This window comes from Nuphar pumila, chromosome 4, assembly GCF_984573655.1.
Source record: "Nuphar pumila chromosome 4, dmNupPumi1.hap1.1, whole genome shotgun sequence".
NCBI lineage: Eukaryota > Viridiplantae > Streptophyta > Magnoliopsida > Nymphaeales > Nymphaeaceae > Nuphar > Nuphar pumila.
Window position 1 is genome coordinate 45,323,316 of NC_143252.1, and position 11,212 is coordinate 45,334,527.

The following is an 11,212-nucleotide window of genomic DNA, read 5'->3' on the forward strand; positions in this document are numbered from 1 at the left end:
GCCACCGCCCGGCGACGCGCAGGTAATCACTTGCTTCTTCTTCTTCTTCTTCTTCTTCTTCTTCTTCTTCTTCTTCTTCTTCTTCTTCTTCACGCTGTACGCCCCGGAGATGGCCGATGAGGTTGAGCCCGGGCTATCGGCGGCGAACCTCGCCTGAGCTTGCCTTGCCTCAAGCTCATGGCCTGAGGTGAGGCTTCGCCTGAGCCGGGCTTGCCTCAGGCTCATAGTTAAGACCCCTCGCCGAGTATCGATCTACTGCTTTGCATCTGGGTGATTATATCGTATTTCAGTTTATCATTGTTGGCAATTTGCCAAAATCTCGGGGATCAATCTCCAGTCGGTGAGCTTAAATCAGATCACAAAGGCGTCATGTATAATCCCCGAAAGCTAGCAGCATATATCTTGCCATTTTTCTGTTCTTTCTGCAAAAACAATACATGTGTCTTCTTCATCCCCACAAAACACATAGGCATTTACAGGGAATTTATTTTCTGATAAGTTTAGGAGCTTTTCAAGATTCTTCAGTGTGAGGTGATGCCATCCTTCCATCAAACTTCCGTCAAAATTGATTTAAGGATGAATTTCAAAGTCAAATGGGATTTTGAAAATCTTGAATTTGGATTTTTAGAAAATGAATCAAGAATTCCAAAGTTAAATTGAATTTTGAATTTGATTGGAGTTTTTTTTTTTAATATAAAATGAACTTGGAATTTCAAAGTTTAAATTGAACTTTGAAATCTGATTGGAATTTTTTAAATATAAAATAAATTTTTGAAGTCTCAAAGTCAAATTGGACTTTGAGATTGAAAATAAAAATGAAGAGATGAATAGGATTTTACAAGAATTGAAGATTGATTGAAGAAGATATTAACATTCACTTGGAGTTTTGAAAAAGGAATTTTGAAAAAACATGATGTAATTCTACCCTAAATGATGAATGAATTTGAATAATTTTGAAATTGGATTTTGAAAAGCTATTCCATTCTTTAAATGAATTAAAAATGAGGTTGAAGACATAATACATCCCTGACTATGGTCATTGAATGTATTATGTAATAACTACATTCAAATTCAAGTGAAGAATAAAATACATTTTTGGTGCTTTTATAGAATTTAAAATGAAATCAACTTTCAATATACCCTGACTATGGCCATTGGTATATATATTGAGTTAATTTTAGATCAAATTCTGATAAAAGAGGAGAATGTTTAATGAAAATATGATGGTTTTTGAAAAGGATCCAGTGTGGATCCAGTGTTATTTCATAAAATATAAAAATACTAAGTCTTTTTTACATCTCGACTATGGCCGTTGATGTAAATCATCAACTTAGAATTAATTACCTCCTACGAAATGGTGCACGTGCCATTCGTGTTTCACCATTGTGAGAATTTTGAGAAATAAAGGAAAAATGCATGAAACAAGCAATTCATGATATTTACAATGCTCATTCATTCTATCTAAAAGCTGGAAAATGTAAATTCTCATTGAAACCTAACTTATTACAACATATAAATTTGAATTTACAACTCCAAATAATGATATCCTCCATATATTCCCTGCAAACAGGGTTAGTGTATAGCAAAATATGAAAAGAAATTCTGAGATTTAAATTGAAACTACAATGCTCATGATGATGCCTCAATGCCAAAAAATCTACATGAAAAATGCATATGCTTTTTAGCCAGGGATGATACCTGGACTAGATGAAGGATGCATGGATAGAACCTAAGTACTATACCTACACTAAACGAGAAGATACATGTGATGTACACAGAATGCATGCTTAGAAAATATATATAATGGAAAGATGCATTGGAGAGGTGGTAATGATGGTGAATGTAAGAATAAAAGATATGGTGAATAATATAAATGAAAGGAAGGATGAAACGTGTATTGGATGAGGTGATGGATGCTGTGAAACAGGTATGAAGGGGTGCGAGACATGCTGTGAATAAATGTGGAGAATCATATGTACGTGTTACATGGGGTGATGTGTAAGTGCAGTGGTGTGTGAAGGAGTGAGTATGATATTATAAATATAGCAGTGGTAAGACAAGGGGATGGAATGCAGTGGATAATGGTTATGCAGTAACTAGCCCAAAGATGATTGCAACTACAATTAAAGGAATGGGATCGTGCACAGCTCCAAGAATGGACCCACCAGATGTGAATCCCATCACAAATAACAGAGTCAGTGACCAAAAGATCGGCTTTGGGAAGCTCTTTTTGAAGGAATAGTCCTTATGACTGAGATTAATGACAACTTGATTATGAGCAATAGATGCACTGTATAATCTAGACTGATCCAAAAGAATCCGATGATCCAGAAACCATGCGTGATACACCAGCAGGATTAAGTGATCCTGAAAAAAATTGGGCCTAAAGTCATAAGACTCGTGGTATGAAGTACTGGAGCAAGAGGGCCAGAATTCTGGCATACTATTAGAGTCACACCTCCAAATTGAAGACCAGAAAAAAAAAAAACTTCTTAGCAGGATCTCCATGTCTGCTTAGTGGCCCAGGGTTGGACTTTTATCTAGACCCCTGAGCCGAACCTATGACTGAACTAGCTAAAACAAGACCATATGTAGAGAAGCCAGCCTTTGTTGCAGAATTAGCAGTGATTGAGTAAGTGAATTGATGAATTAAACAAACAACCAATGAATAAAACAAACAAAATCAAGCAAATAAATCAGGTTAATGGAAAATGAACTAAACAATTGAACTAAAATAAACAACAAATGAACTAATGAAGATTGTAGGTGAAACAGTAAAGATGATAAGTGATTAATAAAAATAAAAATGAGAAGAATATAGTCAGTGTAAAGGTATGTTTAATGAACAATGCAATTAGCAGGTGGCTGCTGTGCAGGTGAGTGAATGGGTGGTGTAATGAAGGTGCTGACGTGGAAATGTCAATGTGCTGGAAATCTGGAGATGCGACAGTGAGTGATTGCAACATGTCATGAAGTATGGGTGAAGGTGTCTCATGATGTAGGGAAAACACACAATAGTGGATGAAATTATATTTGCAGGATTAAAACCTGACCAATGGACTAAACATAAATATCATTAGATGGTAAATGGATGTTGTTGGTGGTATTACAGCAAGTAAAGATGATGTTGGATATATAGAAAGGTATGGAAATGGTACTGAGAAGATTTAACAGCTTGTGTAGATGATCACAGCAAACAATTGAAAAGGATAACACGAGTTACAGAAATGAAGAAGATGGATTTGCAATATTGGTGAGACATCGAAACTTTGAGACTCACATACGAACTTCTGGACAATGCTTTTGCAAAATTTCATCCAAGTGCTCCAGTTACCAATATCATAAACATACACAGTACAAACAAATTTATTGTGAATACTTGCTGCAGTGGACCTACTTCACAACATTCTGAATCAGAAGTTAGAAGATGAGCCAACCAGATCCCTTTTTCTTGTCCATCAACAATACAAACTTATCCCAACCATCACAAGCTCTTAGCGTGGTAAGCCAAAGATCAGGCTCAATAGCATGTCAAAATTCCACTAGTTAACTCAGCAGCAGGCTTCAGCCAAGGTCATCTTTGATACATGTATACTAATCACTGACAGATCAATAAATTCAGTGTCCGGAAAGGACATCATGAGAACCTCACGATGAAGTTTATCATCTGTCCTCTTATGGCATTCTGTTTCATACTTAAGATCATTAAGTGGAGTGTCAAAACATAATGACCCCTAATCCAAACAAGACGAGTCCCCTACTGATTTTGTTTCATTGTTAGAAACTCCTGTTAAACCATACGAGACGAGTGACTTCAATAAACATAAAATAGAATCTAAGAAATACCTATCACAACATGAGGCCTTATATAAAGATATCAACACTTGAACCAATCTAGGTGCTCCAGATGAACAAAGATATATAAAAAAACACAATAAAATCATAGCATGCCCACAAACATTCTTCAAACATCAAAAGTGGTGAGGGTCACACTCTATCTGACGATCATCATTTCCAGATGAACCTTTTGGCCATACTGGACTTATTCCACCAAAATTAAGCAGAGAGAAGGAAAAGAATAAAAAAAATAACAATAAAAAAAAAGGAATCCAGCGTTGGTTTGACTTTTGTAATGGTTATTTTTAACACAGTATTTTTCATTAAAAGCATTCGGAAAATCGTCAACCAAAGATAATAAAAACCGACTTTCCATGGATGTGGAGAGTACGGGTCGAATCCACAGGAAACGGGATATACTCAGATTAAAACTAAATATTGCATTTTATTGATATTGAACTTGTCCAATTACAGAGAGTATTACACTGGAATCAAAATTGAACAAGAACATAAAAGAAGCGCGCAGTGACTCAAGCCTGTGAACACAAGGGCATTTTCGTCAGTTTACTTGCTGCGTCAATCTATCACTGAGACGAGTTGCTCTTACGACAACTTAATATCACCTGCATGATATAAAAACAAAGTTAGTAAACTATATACATGAATGACTATTTCTAGATTAATTCTGAAATTAACCTCTAACCTAATTCTATGTAAAACGAGGAAGTACCAGAGTTAAGTTCCTAAACTACTTATCCTAATGCTACAATTAACCCTAGACCAATGTTAAAAACCTAATAGAATACTAACGATCGCATTAGAAAAACTACGGAAATCAACCAAGTAAATGATTGTTTTATCCCTGAATAGTGCAAACTCGAATTTTGATAGGTTTTCGCAAAATGGAAGTGTAAAGGGTCAAACTAAGTCTGATTCTAAGTATTTCTCTTATGTTCTCTTTCTGATAGACTCAAGAGTCTGACGGACTTTACGGAATTGAAAAACTCATCCGGGAACTCCGGATATAAGCGTTTCAAGTTCGATAAAAATTATAGAACCGTTTGACCCGAAATCTAAAATCGCGTAAAACCTAATCTTGCAGAATGCTTAAAAGGCAAACCAAACCAACTCTGAACGAGTTGATTTTTGGTTTGCATGTGGTTAACACAGAAATGAATAGCATAGAACAATAATTTCAAGAAAACTCAAATGATTGCATGTAGGATAACAAGTGGAAATCGATGCAAAAACTGAATTACAACTGCAGTGCACTATTCATTTGAATGAATACAAAGCTTGCACTAGTGCTTGAACCATCTGCAATTACAATCATTCATAGTTCTAAAATGAGCTACATAACAGGAAACATAATTGGTTAGACTACGAAAAGAAAATCTACATTAGCTACCTACGTGATCTATGAGAACTACAATTTAATGATAAAACAAAAGGCTAGGTTAGACTAATTTAAACTAACCTACAATTATGCATTAAACTAAGTTACAGTCATTAACTAACATACTCTAATTACTTAATCTAAACTAACTACTTAATTAGCCTTGAGAAAGCAAACTTAGATATGAAGCTAATTATCGATTTAATTTACATACTAACCTAATTCTAACGAATACTAATGCGTTAATCAAACTAACTACATGACTGAACTCATTTATTTAATCTTAACTACATCACTAACAGCAATTAAATGGATATACTACCCTGCTGGAACAGATTTAACGATCTAACCTAAAACATGATATGTATTTCCAAGTAACACGCAAGACTATTGAAATGAATACCAATCTTTTCTAAGCTATACATATATTCAATTAGCAACTAATACAACATTGAAAGCATCTACTAACTACAACTAATCTGACTAATTTTATCAAACAAAAGATTATACAATAGATAATCTACATGTTAACATGTTTACACTTAAAACGCCTAAATCGGGTAGGGGCAATCTACCCGATTTGTGTTAATTCAATCTATCTACCAAAACTTAAAGCAATAATCCAATAAACTACAATCACTAAATCAGACTTTAAAAATATCTAATCTGCTGCTAAAGCTAACACAACAACTATATTGAAACCTATATGCGTTAATCACAAAAATCGAGTAGAATTGAAAGTTGATAACTAAAATATTGCTCAACTAAAAAATATACAAAATAACAAAACCTAGACTCGATCTACTGTGCTGGTTCTAAGCACAAAACAGACCTAACTATGGCTGGGAAAACAGGGAAAAACATAGAAAAACAGAAACACTAAAAAAATCCAAAAGCGCAAGTAGGGGTTTTATGCTAAAAGAAGGGGAAAGAGGAAGACATACCTGATTTCGGATGTCCGACGAATGGAGGGATCGTGGGTGAGCGGAATCTGCCTTGTTTCTGCACCTAAAGGTCCTCAATGGTGCTGGCTAACACCTCTTTGCTGCAGGTTTGCTGGAAGGGGCCGAATGGAGATGCTCCGAGCGTGGCGTGCTGGAATGGTGAAGAAGGCCGGATGAAGGTAGGGCCGGCTGGCTGGGAAGGGGCAGACAGCACCCCTTCCACAGCTGGTGCACTCCAAGCTGCTACTACCTGCAAAAACGAAGCATGGGTCGTTAGTTTCAGCAAGGGGAGAAGAGAAGAAAGGTCTGGGTGGTAGAAATGGAGGAAGAAGAATGGCGGCTAAGAGTAATGGCTGGCAAAACTGAGCCAAACTCAAAGAGGAAGAAGATGGGGCGTATGATGGCTGAGGAAGAAGGCTGGAGGAAGAAGCATCAGGCCTGGGGGCACAGCTTCCAAGGCAAAGACGCCTATTAGGGTTTTAAAATGAGTTTTTATAGCCAAAGCTCAATTTTTGGCATTTTCCAAAAGAAGGATTAAAATAAAACCTATTGCTGGGCGCCCTTTTTAGAGGGGTTTTTAGCAAATATTTTCAAAACTCGAGTTTGGGGTTAATATGGGTTGAAATGGGTACGTTTTGGCCCAGATCCGAGGCCCAAATGGCCCTTTTGGATCCGAAATGTCCCAGTTTACCCCGAGGTTCGACCCGCTTCACTAAAAATGTGATATCTCTCTCGTTTTAAGTCTGATTCAAACGAAATTCGAACTGTAGCTCAATGACATCAGTATGCACCTAAGTGTGGGTTCTAAACCTATAAATGATGCATTTATGCAGTGAAAATATGTTATGCTTACGCGTATTTAATGCATCATCAGTGTGCAACAGTCCAAGCCCTCCTGTGGAGTAAAAATTCTACACCTTCTGGAACACCAATGTTTGTCATTAGCAGAGGCAATAAAAATTCACGCGGCCTAGGTTCATATCCACGCCTATTTACCCCAGCAGGTAGAATTCATAATGGACTCATTTGTGCACCCCTACTCTCAAACTTCACCTCTTTCAGAGATAAAGTAGTGAATGACACAGAAACTCGAGGTAAATACAGAATCCGAGGGCATCAATATGATAAAAAAAAAACAATCAATACCGAACAAAGATTTGTGGATGTAAATCCCCTTAATAAATACAACTAATTCGCAATAAGCAATACTGTCAGAAAGAAAAAAAAATGAAAACCATGGGGTCGACATGATGAAAGCTAATGGAAAACGAGATATGAATGCCAACCAAACTGGCGGCATTGATCCAGAGCCATAGAAATGTTAAACTATTGAAGTAAAATAAAATAAAATAAAAAGAAAACGAATGTTGGAACATAAATGTTCCGCTAATGTTGCCATGGACGGATTGAACTTGCTACATATACAGGTCAATCCCACCCGTGAGGCTTCATAAAAGGGGAAGGGAAGAGGAGGCCAAGGGCAAGATCCGAACAGAATAAACAAAGAAAAAAAAAAGCAAAAGACAAGGTAATCGGAGGGGAAAGAAAAATCTGTGGAAAAACAAAGGGATGGAGAAACATTTGCTTACCTGCAGAGGCTCTTGATGAAAGGGGAAGGAGATTTCTTCTGTGGCTTTGAGATTCTTGTTAATACCCAATCGATCCTCCACCGATCGAGGAGGAAGCGTCCGAGGCAATACTCTTTTAGCCTTTTCAGGATCTTAAAGGGAGAAAGGTCTTTAATAGCTTGTTGCGTGAAGATGGATGGAAGATGAATGTCGATAGATGGGTGAACAGAAAAACTTGATTGGAGGAAATAGCGATGGCAAAAACTGGATGAATAGGATCGATGTAAGGAAAACCGGATGATCGGCTAAAAGGAATCAGAAGGAGAAAACTCGATGGGTATGATGAGTAGAGAATCAGTGTTTTGAGAAAAGAAGTCCAGCCTCTCTCTAGATGGAGGCTTTCCCTTTAAAGAAACTGTGGAGGTTTCGAGAATGGGAAGGCGGTTTGAGATGGGAGGTGGAGAAGAGAAGGGGTAGTTTCATATCGGCGATAGAGAGAGGAGAGGCGAAGAGGGCCGTTGGAAGTTTTCCCTTTTTAAAAAAGGATGTCCCCTTTAAAAAGAAATTTTTATAAAATGTTTTTCCAAAATGAGGTTTTTAGCAAAACCCAATTTTTAGAAGTTTAAAGTCATTCATTTCTCGCGTAGCTTTTCCAATTTTTTTTTTGGGGTTTTTATGTTATTATTTTTCAATTTTTTGTATTTTTAGAATAAAATCCTAAAGTTTGTGAGAAATCAAAGGTTAAAACTAATTTTTTTGTGTTTTTATAAAATATTTACAACAGGGGGTTTTTCTGAGAATTAAAAGCTATTTTTGGGGAAATATCTTCAGAAAAATGCGTTTGGATCCGGATTTTGAAGAAATATGGTTTTAAAGCACTGGATTCGGATCCGGAATTGATTTTGAATATATCAATGTGAAATTTAATCCAGAAAATCTGAAGAATAATTAAAATTTAGCCTCAGTTTTCTCAGAAAATGGAACCGGGGACAAAAAGGTCCTCTTTACAAATTTTTGAAAAATTTGGGGTGTTCACAGATGCCCCTCTTTGCTACTAAGCCGGTTGAAAGCCGAGCTTAGTGGCAAAGACAACACTCCAAATTTTGAAAATGCCCCAGTCAAGAGATCTGAACTGGGTGTGAAAGAATTATTTTGAAAATATGACTTCTCAGGCTTAAAACCTTATCCTGAATGGTTTTGGGGGGACGAAATCCTCGAAGATGATATGATTGAATAAAAGATGAGGAAATTGTGATGGGACTTTGAATGAAAATCCCGAAATGGTGGGAAATGAGAATTTTGATCAGGTCTCATGGGTGAGACAAGATACTCTTTTTGGAATGATTCGGGTTTAGCCCTTAATCTGGATGGGACGAAGATATATCATAAATGAACTGAATGAGGAAAGGAATACATGAGAACCTTGATGGAACATTTTGGAAAATGCCTCATGAAATGAAGCTCAAGTAGGATCCTATCCTGGATGGATATACAAAACATGAGTTCCTCAATGGGAAGAGCCATGATGGGACTGAGAGAAAACATCTTGTCAAAACGAGGAATCTTGTTGGAACGAGACTCAGGTTTTACCCAAACTTGAAAGGAAGATACCTCGCAAAGAGAGGTTCCGGGTTAATTCTTAACCTGAATAGGAAATCTACCATACGGATTTCTCAAATGGAGAAACCATAATGGGACCTTCGGAATTTGGACGAACAAATCCAAAAGGGGTTTGCGAAAGGAAGAAGATAGGGTTCCCTAAAGCTTGGAAAAAGGAATGATTTTGGGTGTCTCCTTTGTTGAGACTGAAATAGCTTTTTGAAATCAATGACCTCTCGCAGAAAAATTCAAGTTTTGACCCTTAACCTGAGTGAGAACACCATACGGAATCCTTGACTGAAGAAACCGTGATGGGACAGGAAGAAATACTTCAACTGAATGAGGCAACTCTTCTGGAAGATATAAACAACGCTAGGTTGCATCAAAAATAGATATTGAATGTTTATTTCATTCTTGAAATAGCTAGAAAAAATTTTGCCAATAAGATAAAGTTATAGTTGATTCAAATGCTTGAAAATGTGCACGTATGTGCAAAAGATATTCCCTCTTTTACCTAGAGTATTTCCTCCAAATGAGGTTAACTCTCTGGTTTTAAGAGTCAAACTCAAATTTTAGCGTTGATGATTTTCTTCAAGGAAGCTATCCATTTCCTTGATATGAGAATAGAAGAAATATTCTTAATTTCATAAAAGCAAGTAATGAAGAGATATTGATAAAGGAATTTTGCATGAGAAAAGATGACTTCTGACAACTTTGGCAGTTTGATATCTGGGTGTTTTCTCATGATGATCCTTTTTCACTCTTTTTGAGTCATTGCACTTTCTCGGGCTTTTACATCATCCTTCATTTGGATGGGTCCTGACTTTTCTATCTTTTTTTCAGGGAAGGGTACGTCACAAACTCCTTCATCTTGGAGATGTTTTGATCCTTCTTTTATCTCAGGGATTCTGTTGATGATATTGGCTCAAAAAGGTCTTTAGATGATAGCAGAAATCAAATATCTTTTAGGGTTGTTCGGTAGGTTCACCACACTCGCCTTCATCTCGACAGTGATCTGAACTTTTCCTGGAAGGATCCTTCACAAACTCCTTCATCTCGGAGATGATCCAAATCTTCTTTGGCCCCGGGGGTCTAGCTCGCCTATTTGTCTTCATCTTGATGACAGTTGAGAGATCCCTTTTGCGGATATTTGATTGCAACTTTAAACGAATGAGAAGTTATGGGTTGAGTGGATTCTTTTTATAGTTCACGATATGTCCACTGCCTGATTGCCAAAAAATTATCTTTAGACATGCGTCATAGCCAAGATCAATATGAATTCGCTTCTGGCTTTTCGACATCATTGAATATTTCTTTTTACTGATTATATCGAGGACATTTCTCACATCCTTTTGGTTGATCAACAGGAAAATATTTGAATTTTACCTCTTTTTTTCAAAAAGTTTCACCTTTTTGGAAAGAATACTAGAGGTGATCTGAGGAAATTCTTTTGTGTAATCAGATTTTTAGAATCAACAACCGCTTTTAGCAAATTGGCAAAGTTTTCATGAATTCTTTGTGAAATAATTACTCAATATAGATTTTGATGAAACCTTTAGCTGTAATTTAAAGAAATGGTGTAAGAATCAGACTTTAGAAAACTTGACTGATGAAATACATTATGTTTTGGAAATCCCAACCAGTTATGAGAAACTGGATTTTGATAATCCTGACCAGTTATGAAAACTGGATTTGAAAATCCCGACCAGTTATAAGAACTAGATTCGAAAATCTCGACCAGTTATAAGAACTGGATTTGAAAATCCCGACCAGTTATAAAACTGGATTTGAAAATCTCGACCAGTTATAAAACTAGATTTGAAAATCCCGACCAGTTATAAAACTGGATTTGAAAATCCCGACCAGTT